The sequence below is a fragment of the Rhynchophorus ferrugineus genome, unplaced genomic scaffold (genome assembly GCF_030347505.1).
Source record: "Rhynchophorus ferrugineus isolate W39M unplaced genomic scaffold, kcgeb_rfMv2 rfM6, whole genome shotgun sequence".
NCBI classification, from domain to species: Eukaryota; Metazoa; Arthropoda; class Insecta; order Coleoptera; family Curculionidae; genus Rhynchophorus; species Rhynchophorus ferrugineus.
In genome coordinates, this window is record NW_027472585.1 from 1,619,822 (window position 1) to 1,631,837 (window position 12,016).

The 12,016-nt window shown below is 34.6% G+C and overlaps 1 protein-coding gene and 1 non-coding gene across 2 annotated transcripts in view; both read left to right on the forward strand.

The window, feature by feature from the left end:
* LOC143198719 (cysteine-rich motor neuron 1 protein) overlaps window positions 1–12,016 on the forward strand; it is a 358,308-nt gene that overhangs the window by 85,869 nt on the left and 260,423 nt on the right. The gene's annotated exons all lie outside the window — the stretch shown is intronic.
* TRNAS-AGA (transfer RNA serine (anticodon AGA)) lies at window positions 5,157–5,238 on the forward strand. The gene has a single exon. It is a non-coding gene; the product is annotated as a tRNA-Ser (tRNA).

Below are 12,016 nucleotides of genomic sequence, written 5' to 3' on the forward strand. Positions count from 1 at the left end.
CTCCAATAGGAACGAAGTCTCACCGCTCGAAGGCACCACTATATCAAGAGAACTTATTATCGTGTAGTACGGCTACTGTCAAATTTCAGCACATTCGTTGCTAACGAAATTAGAACAACAAAAATTGTTATCCACGTCGGGAATCGAACCCGTGACCACCCCGTAGAAGCTGAACGTTCTAACCATTACACCGTAGAAGCAGTTGCCTGCAATATTGCTTCGACTTCTCATATAGTATGGTTAGTGCTTAAAAGGATAACTGATTGTTACACTGAACTACTTCCGATTTTTCGTTACATCACTTCAGCAATAACATTATACACAAATATCTGATCATCTTAGACAAATAATATTGGAAAACTTTGTACATGCCTTTGAAATTTGAGGGTTTCCCTCGATTTCCACCTTTCCCCCAGCAGATCCTGACTTGGTTCCAATGGGACCACCTCGGTACTGCACTCTTTTGAATAAAAAAAGTGTAGCGACCGCTACGACCCTTTAGATCACCATGCGGTCTCTTTTCTTTTCTTTACCCCCTTATAATAGTACCATTTCCACAGCGCTACCGTACTTCATCTACCTAATCTAATATCCTGTCATTTTCCCGTCGACATCATATCATGCATAATATCAACACATGAACACCCTTGCATCACGAAACGGGACACGTAAGGCACCACACTTATAGGTACCCTCAAACAAATCGGAACGCCCCAAGACGAACGACGTCCTGCTACAACTTGGATGGCAGCTGATTCCGTAAAACTCCTCACTCAAGTTGGGATCTCCATCTCATAAGCAGTCCCTGGGCGATTCATTGCGTAATTGCGTGTGCATTCCGGAACCTGCACCACATAGAGGTACGTTCTACGGCAGCTCCACTAGGAGGGGAGTGATGTAGCGACCGCTACGACCCTTTAGGCCACCACGCATTCACCTACGTCAAAGTTAAAGGTTGGCAATGCTGGTGGATTGATACCATGCGGTTCCCAGCTATAAAAGACCACCACGACGACGTCTCGCTCTCTTTTCTTTTCACTACCTCCTTGTAACAGTACCACTTCCGCAGCGCTACCGTACTGCCTATACGTAATCTAATATCCTGTCCATTCTCCCGTCGACTTCATGTATCAATTTAAATCGAAATAAACGAGTATTTATTCAACCAGTGTTTTCAGTTCTAGTGTGAATTCCTTCCACAAAATAGTAGTGAGTGTGCGGATAAACAATCGCATCGACAGTCACACATTCCGACCAACCGACCAACCGGACGAACATTCCTACAGAAGGATTTTAAAAATCGGTCCATAATTGACAGAGAAATCGACGAACATACATTTAAAAATATATATATATATATACAGGCAAACATAGAACCTCCGTTAAGTCTGTTAAAAAATGAACGGATGATATGTGGAGCAGTTCGGAAGCGGCCGACGTCATCGTAACGTAGTGGTGGCGTTAAAGACGTAATTAAATGCGATAGTACGGACAAGAAATTTTTTACGTTCGGTAATTCTGTTGATTGACAGTTTACATGGTGTGTTTGTGTACGGGAAATGGCGAGAACCGCGCGGTTGAAGTAGCGTTAATGACATTTGGCGGACTGTAACGTTACACCTATTATACCATTCGATAATTAGCGAACGATTAGCACGTTCGACAGAAGCCGTTGAAAGGAATTATACAATAGAAGGTTAAAACGTTCGTTATAATGCAACTGTTACGTCTGTCTTTACGATTTAGCACTCTTTTTTTTTCCTTTCGGTATTATTTAATCAAGAAACCCATCTTGTACAAAAGTTAATAGACAGCTGGTTTACATTCTACGACATCAAATTAGATAAAGGCCGATCAGTTAACACAATATGGCGCAAAAGTATACAAAAAAAAATGATAAACAAGTTTGGTTTTCATAAAAATTTATATGGTCTTTACATTTCTTTTTCGCTATGTAACTTTCGGCTCTTTTTAAGGCATTTTTCATGAGATCCTATAATACCTGAGGCTGAATTTCTTCAATTTCCTCACGAATATTGTCTTTAAGATGTTGAATCGTTTGGGTCTTATTCACCTAAACTTTTGATTTAAAAAAAACCCATAAGAAAAAGTCTGGTGCTCTTAATTCCGGAGATCTGGCTTGCAATGCTAAATCGCCAATTTGGGAAATTAGTCTTCGTGGAAAAACGTCGTTCAATATTTGAATTGTTGAACGAGCTGTGTGTGTACTTACTAGTTCTTACTCATCCATTTCAGACACAATAGTATTTCGAATCATGTCTTGGTACCGTTCAGCAGTAACAGTAACAGCAAAACATTGGTAATTTCAAAAAAGAATAGGGAGCAATGATGTTTCCAGCATGAATACCACACCGTACAGTTGTTTTTAATGGATTCAATGAAGATTCTGCGTTCTGAAGTTGAAGGATCGATAATCGAACAGCTTCCAAAACAACATAATCCTTTTCACTCAAATGTTGTAAAAAAAGTCAGAGTTTAAAACAGTAAAAAATAGACAGAATTTATGAAAAATATAAAGTATAATTTTGTTAACAGCTTGCATAGTACCTATTTTAAAATTGGATTATTTCAAACGATTCATCAAAAACCCATAAAATTCCGTAATATACAAACAAATAACAGCAAGCATTCAAGAACCGACCTCAACCAAATATGTACGAGGATTTTATAACGACCCGACATAGGTTCTATTCGGTATAAAGCAGGAAACATTTTGTTTTTGGCAAAGGCACAACAATGTTCCGGATGGGAGCACGCCAAGTGGATGACCTTAAGCGGTATATAGAGCCAAATCGTTTGAGAAGTAACGTTCTCTAACTTGTTTTCTTTTTTTTTCTCTGCGTTTTCCACTATCGTTTGTATAAACTGTATATGCCGTGTTTCTCTAAATACGTTACGTTCGAAAATTTAAAAACAATAATTAAAAACTTAAAAATTTAGCATATAATTTATTGTTTCAAGAAAAATTCGACCTTATAAATTAATATTAAAGGATTTACAACAGGTGGTGTTACTGTGTATTAAATCGCATTGGATATATTTGTAACCAACTCCATGTTGAAGGCTCACTAACAGGCTTCACTTTCAAATATGTATTATTTCGCCGAAGTATGAACAAACATTTTTTCAGTGCGTTGAACATATCTGAAATTTTACCAAGTAAACCGCATTGGTTGGAAGTTTTACTTCTTTGTTTTGTAGGAATGTTCCTCAGGTCGGTCGGTCGGTCGGTAGAAATGTGTGGCTGTTGATACGATTGTTTGTCCGAACACTCACTACTATTTTTGGAAGGAATTTAGACACGGATTGAATAAAACTTGTTTATTTTAATATTGAATGATTCATGTGGTTTACGGGACGGGAGAATTGACAGTATTTTAGGTTAGGTAAAGGAAGTACGGTAGCGCTGTGGAAGTGGTACTGTTACAAGAGGGTAGAGAAAAGAAAAAGAGAGCGAGACGTTTTTTTTTATTAGAATGACCAGCTAGAACCAAATGGTCTTCGGCTGATGTCGCTTCAGGTTCGGGATACGATTGTTTTGCGGTCGACAGAGACCCTGGGTTACGACTGGGACTGTCGTAGTTTGTTTACTACCGGAATTTGTGATCAATATAGTATCAATTAGGATTTCTCTCTACTACAATTGATGCGTTTAAGCCGAGTAGTCCGCGAAAAATGACTGGAATAGGAGCAAAGGCACAGCAATGTTATTCTTGACGACGTCCAACCACATGTTGCTAAATGCAAAACTAACTTTAGGGTAAAATGATGTGGCTCGGTGAATGGAGGTAAATCGAAATGAAACCGAGCCACATCATTTTACCCTAAATTGGTGACCCCGACGTGATCAAAGTGCCTAACAGGTAAATCAACTCAACATAAGCCACTCGACAGGTGCTTGACACGTGCATGGAAGGATAGCACGAGGAACGTACAACATCACATCACGTGGTCGACGACATCCCACGAGACTAGCCTGATGGACGAAAACCACAGAAGCCCATCATGTATACCAGCAACACATGAGCACCCTCGCATCACGAAACGGGACACGTAACACATTTACAGGTACCCTCAAACAAAGCTAAACGCCTCAAGACGAACGACGTCCTGCTACAGCTCCGATGGCAGCTGATCCCGTAAAACTCCTCGCTCAGGTTGGGATCCCCATCTCATCAGCAGTCCCCGGGCGTTTGTTTGCGTGATTGCGGGTGCATTCCGGAACTTGCACCACATATAGGTACGTTCCACGGCTGTTCCACTAGGAGGGGAGTTATGTGGCGACCGCCACGACCCTTTAGGCCACCACCAATTCACCATCAACAACTACAAAGGTTGGCAACGCCGGTGGATTGGTACCATGCAGTTCCAGGATATAAAAGACCATCACGATGACGTCTCGCTCTCATTTCTTATCACCGTCTCCCTGTAACAGTACCACTTCCACAGCGCTACCGTACTTCCTTCACCTTAACCTAATATCCTGTCAATTCTCCCATCGACCACATGTATCAATCGTAAGTTACAATAAACAACTTTGATTCAACCAGTGTTTTTAGTTCCCGTGCAAATTCCTTCCAAAAATAGTAGTGAGTGTTCTGACAAATAATCGTAGCGGCAGCCACACATTTCGACCGACCGACCGACACGACGAACATTCCTACATAACTAAATGGGTAGTGCTATTCCACCCGCCGTATTCTCCAGACCTTGCTCGCTCTGAATACTTACTTCTTTCGACATATGAGTCGCGACCTGTCTGACCAGCGCTTCACTTATAAAGATACCAAAAAATGGGTCAATTCGCAGATAGCTTGAAAAAATACATTGTTCTGTCGAGAGTTAATTCATAAATTGTCTGTAAAATGGGAACAATGGGCTATCGATGGACAAATCTTACGTTCTACCTATTTTGTGCACTGAAGCTTCAATTTCAAAAAAATGTTCTTTTAAAACTAATTTATAAGCCTAATGTTAAATATATTTGTTATAATAGAATAGCTATAAATTATTTAATAAATACTCTTGAAAATATAAGATATATATTATAATTCAGTAAATAGTGGATCAAAGTATAATTTGAAAAACAAGAGTATTAAGCTAATTTATATTATAATAACAAAAATTTAGGTAGAGCAGTCGTGGCCGAGCGGTTAAGGCGTCTGACTAGAAATCAGATTCCCTCTGGGAGCGTAGGTTCGAATCCTACCGACTGCGTCTTTTTTAATTTTTTTTCATGTAAAATAATAATCTCTTACTTAAATACATTCAGTATGGAAACTATAAGTCAGTGTTAATCAGACTCTAACCCGTAATTTTAAACAATATTGATTCCAACCAAGAAAAATATTAAAAATTGAATAGACAGATATTATTAAGAATCATATTTAAGACTAATATTCAAATGTAGCCTGATTGTACAGGCAATAAAAAAAGTAACGCGAAAAAAAAACATTTAAGAAACGATAAAATAATCTCCATTCAAACGTACAATGTAAAAAGCAGCACTGATAAATGACGGCTATAAATAAGAAAGGTTTTGATTAAATTGCACCTTTTGCCTGTGTCATAAATAATGGCGCTATTGACATTTAGCGAAAACATTCTCAGCCTCGGGCTAACTATTTATTAGTCGTGTAGTTTGCAGTCGTTACAGAACAAGGAAACGACAATAAATATAAATTTTGTAAGTGGTCGTTGTCCTGTAATATCAGCGTTTTTCTTCCCATTGTATGTCTTTATGAAAACAACCACTAATTGGTTGTTATATGGACAAGTCCCCGCTGTATAATGATGGCAAAGAAAATATAAATAAGGTATGTTATAACCAGTTAATTTTTTGTTTAATTCATAAACTAGAAATTTTAAGAACTGGTTTATATTTTAATTAGTAATCTCGAACGTCGTTTTTTGACGTGAAAATAACCTTTTTCAGCTTTTATCTTTTAAATGTGGCTGACTGTACTAAATGTATAACATACTTACCTTTTTTATCGAGTTTGTCTTTGATGATCTCCTGAATATCATTGTTTTTATCCAAGACGGTGTATAATCGAACGGTTTCCCAAGTTTTGTTGACTCTAAATTCCAACAATCACCGACTGGCAGTCTGAGCTACAGCTTTTGGTGGCTGTAAACTGTGAACTGCAAGCTTAAGTACAAATGCCAATAGCCAAAAACAACTACAGTTCGCTTTTGTTAATATTATACCTTGAACTGTGATGTTTGTACCAAGAATTCACGGACTTGGGGTGTTCTTCAAAGCTTGGCTGTTTCCTAATTGAAATATTTTGTGGAGTCTTTGAGCACCTTCAACAATCCAACAAAGCATTTGTGGCTTTACAACTTTAGCTGCGATAGTTTTGCTCAAATTCTACTTAACTACACCAAAAAATGTTTAAAAATTACTGTGGAACGATTGCCAATCCAACGTCAACCTGTCTTCTTTTTTTTTGATGAGTAATTTTATTCCGGTTAATCGAACACATTAAAAAGCTAACCGCCTTATGATACCAGGGATGGTATCCTACTGATCCTAGCGGCCTAGCGATGGTGCTGGCCAGTGAAGATGTCCGATAACATTCTAATGCTTTTCCAGCCAAGACTGAACCTTTGTGGCTGTGTATATGAACTACTATTATCTTGGTGTGGTCATCATTGGGAATGTCGAGATAATCATTCACAATAATTCGGACAATGAGCTGCTGAACTGAAGATTCGCCGATTACTTGCATGGAAGCAGTGTTGCCAACGTGCAACATAATACAACAATACCACACAATACCTATACACCAATTAAGGGTTATTAACAACCATTCAACTATTGACCAGGTTAATAGAATAACAGATGTAATTGAAAAAGCCTGTATAAAGGTAGAATTCAATTATGTTGATGTTCCCCGAAAATTAATATCAATACAATACAAGTTTTCCACAGTACTGCACCTAAAATACATATTTTAGGTGCACCCAGATATGTTACTACAGGACCTAACAGCTCAATTGAAAAGTCCCCGGCCTACCATAGTAAAACAATTTTTTTTGTTAAAATTAGTTTTTTGATTCAAAACAATTCTCTTCAAGATGATACACTGATTGTAGCGACCCTCCAACTTTTCGATACCAATTTTGTAGTACGATTTGTCCCTTGCTTCAAAATAGGCCTCAGTTTCGGCGATCACTCCTTCTTTCCACGAAAATTTCTTCCCAGCAAGCATTCTTTTGACATCTGTGAACAGGAAATAGTCGCTGGGGGCTAGATTTGGAGAATACGGGAGATGAGGAAGTAATTCGAATCCCAATTCATGGATTTGTGCCATCGTTTTCACTGAATTGTGACACTGTACATTTTCTTGGTGAAGGTTTATTACGCTTGATAATCTTCAAACACTGCTCCGAATCATCAACTCGTCGTTGTTTTTGGTCAAATGTGAGATCGCGCGGCACCCATTTGCACAGAGTTTTCTCATACACATTACATTTTTTAAATGTTTTCGTCGTTAACAACCTCTTTTGGGCGTCCACTGGGTTCACCATCTTCGATGCTCATTTCACCACGTCTAAACTTAGCATACCCTTGATGTTTGATTTTCCTGGGGCAGTGTCCGGAAACTCGGCATCAAGCCAAGTTTTTGCTTCAACTGTATTTTTTCTCTTCAAAAAACAATATCTTATCAACACACGAAATTCTTTTTATCCATTTTTTTTCACAATTACAAAAGTTGTTTCACTCAAAGTGCTATAATTCACAAACTAATGATCCGACAGCTGTCAAATTTATACACGCATCTTTTGATGGTTATGGCTAACTAAAAAATATGTGGATTTAATTCTAGTAGCGCCATCTATATACCAGGCCGGGGATTTTTCAATTGATCTGTTATTATTTACACCGAGTCCTTCAGATACCGACTGTCACTCAGAAAATCTGGAGAATCGCAAGGAGATATGAGAAGAGGCCGATAATTTTCATGTCGAGATCGAACATAACTCTTGGATAACACTAGAACAGGACTCAGACTCAAAATAATTAAGCCACGATTATTACACTATAGACTAAGATAGGACTGGGATGGGTTTTCCTAGATGTATATCTAGCTTAAAGTTGTTTTACGATAAATTGTAGGTTAGTCGACAACGACTGGTAACAATGTAATAAATAAATTTAAGAAGATTGTTTATAAGAACATTTTCCACAACTCATTATTTTTGCCTAATAAATTGTCTTTTTTTATAAACTATAATTATATAAATATATTAAATATAGGTATATTAATATAATAACAATGGTCTTTCGGTAATAAATGATAATGCGCAATATATGTTCTGTTATAATTTATTTCCGTATCTAGGTTTGGTCCCGTAAATTCAGAATAATATCGATAAATCATTGTTTTTAGTCGGCGTTGTCCATGTTCCGTAATAATACCTTTGAAAATATATTTTAAAAAGTTTTAGTTGAATCGCCGGCTACGATGTTTACGATCTGCTTAAATAGGATGAAGGGGCCCATTTAGATAAAACAGCTATAAAACGTTAATACTGGCGCTAAGACATCTCTGTTATTATTGCTGTTTTTTCGCTTTTGTTTCTGTCGAGTTTTACAGCGCGCGATAAATATGAATTTTTAATCAAAACAGCAATAAAATATTCGTCGGAGAAGCGTCGTTAATTTTTATGTATCTTTCGGAAATATGTCAGTAGAACGATTATTAATATTATTTATACAACATAACCTTATTTCAGTTTATATTCTCGAACGCTTTCGCGTCTGATTTTGTTTATTTCTTTTACTAGCTTTGCATGTGTTAATATTTTTGTTTTTGTTGAGTAAAATTCATTTTAAGTAGTTTTTGAACTTATGCTTCTTAAGATATGTAAAGTATCGCAGCATATAAGCAAAATATCGCAAAGTTTGTGGTAAAAAGTGCCATATTTCTTTACCTTTCAGACAAAGATAAAACTCTAGGAATATATATATATATATATATATATATATATATATATATATATATATATATATATATATTCAAACGAAAGAATGGAAAATTCATTGTAAATTGCTTTAAAATTAATACTTTTTTAGATATGTGATATAAACAGAAATCCACTCATCTTAGTAAAATGCATTTTTGATCCTGTAACCTAAAAACTCAAGGCTATATAATAATTATTATACCACCACTGAATTCAGCGTAAAATTCTTTATAATATGGGTAATTTTCATTAACTTGTAATTATTTTAACAGAAACTATAGAGGAGACATTGAAAATGGCAAAAAGTAACACATTTTCCGGACTATATATATGGAAAAAGTGGTAATTTTTTTTCCTTTCAGATAAAGATAAAACTCTTGGAGTATATATATATATATATATATATATATATATATATACATATATATATATATATATATATATATATATATATATATATATATATATATATATACATATATATATATATATATACATATATATATATATATATATATATATATATATATATACATATATATATATATATATATATATATATATATATATATATATATATATATATATATATATATATATATATTCAAACGATAGAATCGGAAATTCATGGTAAATTGCTTTAAAATTAATACTTTTTTAGATATGTGATACAAACAGAAATCCACTCATCTTAATAAAATGCATTTTTCATCGTGTAACCTTAAAACTGAAGGCTTTAAAAAAATTATTATACTACCACTCAATTTAGCATAAAGTTCTTTAATATAAATGTAATTTTCAATAACTTGTAATTATTTTAACGCAAACTGCTTGAAAGAGACGAAAGCTTGAAAATCGCAAGAAATAACAAATTTTCATATATACATGGAAAAATGGTAATATTTTTTTCCTTTCAAATAAAGATAAAACTGTTGGAACATATAAATTTTCAAGCGAAGGAATCGAAAATCCATGGTAAATGGCTTTGACATTAATACTTTTTAAGATATGTGATATAAAAAGATAAAACTGAATAAAATGCATTTTTGTTGTGTGTAAGTCAGAACTATAGTAAGACATTACGCATTTCTAATTTAATTATACCACAAGTTTTTAAATTTTATACCAAAGTTATCATACAGTGACAATTCGTTTTTTTTTATTGTTTTTGATAGTTTTTGAAGGTATGTATATTTGTTGTACCCCACAAAAGCAAATGTTATTATATTAATAGATATTATGTCACCAATTTATTTTTCTTATTATTTTTACCGTCTTTTCACATGTGTAAACTTACTGTTATCAATTTCAGTTATTTTTGAGGGTATACACATTCTTTTGTATCTTTTGTGAGCTTTTTTTTTGTGGTTATAATGGTTTAACGTATAATTTATCACGCTTTTGGTGTCGCGACAAAGAATCAAATATAATATAGCATAAAAAACCGCGGAATGTTTCTTTTTCGTATATTTTCATGTGGAGAATCATGATGTTCCGTTGACAGACGCGTTCTTAAAATATTAACATGGATAATTATAGCTCGGCTTGGCCATATAAGTCAATACAGGCGATATGAATCACTTCGCCATTATTTAAATAGTAACGGTAATATTAGAATTCATGAAAGTTCTAAATAATCAAACTATGAAATGATATCATCATGGGAAACTAGACAGTTAATCGTATTCCGAGGAAGTAGTTTAAGTTTAATAGAGTGCATTCTACGAACAAATAAAATAATCAAACAATGACTACAGCATAATTTCCAATTATTATTAATTTATTATTACAGTTTAAAGTTAACCTAACAATACGATACATTTCTGAGATTAACAATTAAATTGATTGTGTTCATTCAATAAAGGCATAATTAGTAACGAACAGTTAAGACGTCATTGGGAATTTCGAAATACTTCTTCAATATGTTTTTTAGGAATTTAATGTACTTTTAATACATTTGCTTTTCTTTTCTGTGCACACATGTCTTTCACGCCCTATAATACCTTTTCTACAGTTATATTGAATTAATTATGTGTACACCTTTAGTTGTTTCCACTCTCATCACTCTGTGTCAGGATTTTTCAGCATTATCACATATCCTGTAAGTTTCCTTCAGTCACTTTCTCTTTACGACTCACTGTCCAATTCAATCACTAAACTGTTAATTTCTAATCCGTCTAAAACATGTTCACGATTCCACCATTTATCAATTACTTCTTTTGTATGTCTTATCGAGTTCATCCAAACAGAAGGTTTTATAGTTGACGATGCTTCCTTCCACATATCCAAACAGTTTTTGATGAAATATCCTTCTCAACCAGCAATATATCTGCAATTAACTATTAATAAATTTAATGACCAACAAAATCCAATTGAATGCTATTGTAACTTTTACGTTTTTTCATCAGTTTTTATTTTCTTTACACTTTTTTGTTATGTGTTGTCTTGCTAAGAGTGCGACAATGAACTATTTTGAAATATTAAAGTTTCTTATATTATTTTAAGTCTTTAATTGAATTATTTTTAAGGTAATGTCTGGAAGTTCCATTAAACCTCTCCGAGGGTTATCTTTACATCCTTTAGACCCTATACCCTGTAAGAGTGTACGAAAGGATCTTACATCCCTCAAAAAGCTGCAAGTCCCTAATTATTTTATGTATACTTTCCAGAGAGACTTTCCATTATGTTAATATCGATGGAATAGTTTATGTACTTACTATTCTTATACATTTCGTATATTTGGTCTCGAATAAAGCCAATATCAAGATGGCCAAGACTCGTCGCCCACTTTGTATGTGGACGGGTTTTTTTGAATGAATCTAACGTATTATTCTTCATTTTGTAAGCGATGTTAGTCACAGTATATCCACAGTAATATTTAACACGGCAGCAAACCGCTAAAAACATTTTCAATAAAATTGTAGTGACTTATATTATTTAATATCATCAATAATTCCCTCTCTAACGGAATTTACCGGCAAAAGGGGGCCTCCGTTATCTCGTTCGTTTTCGAAATAAC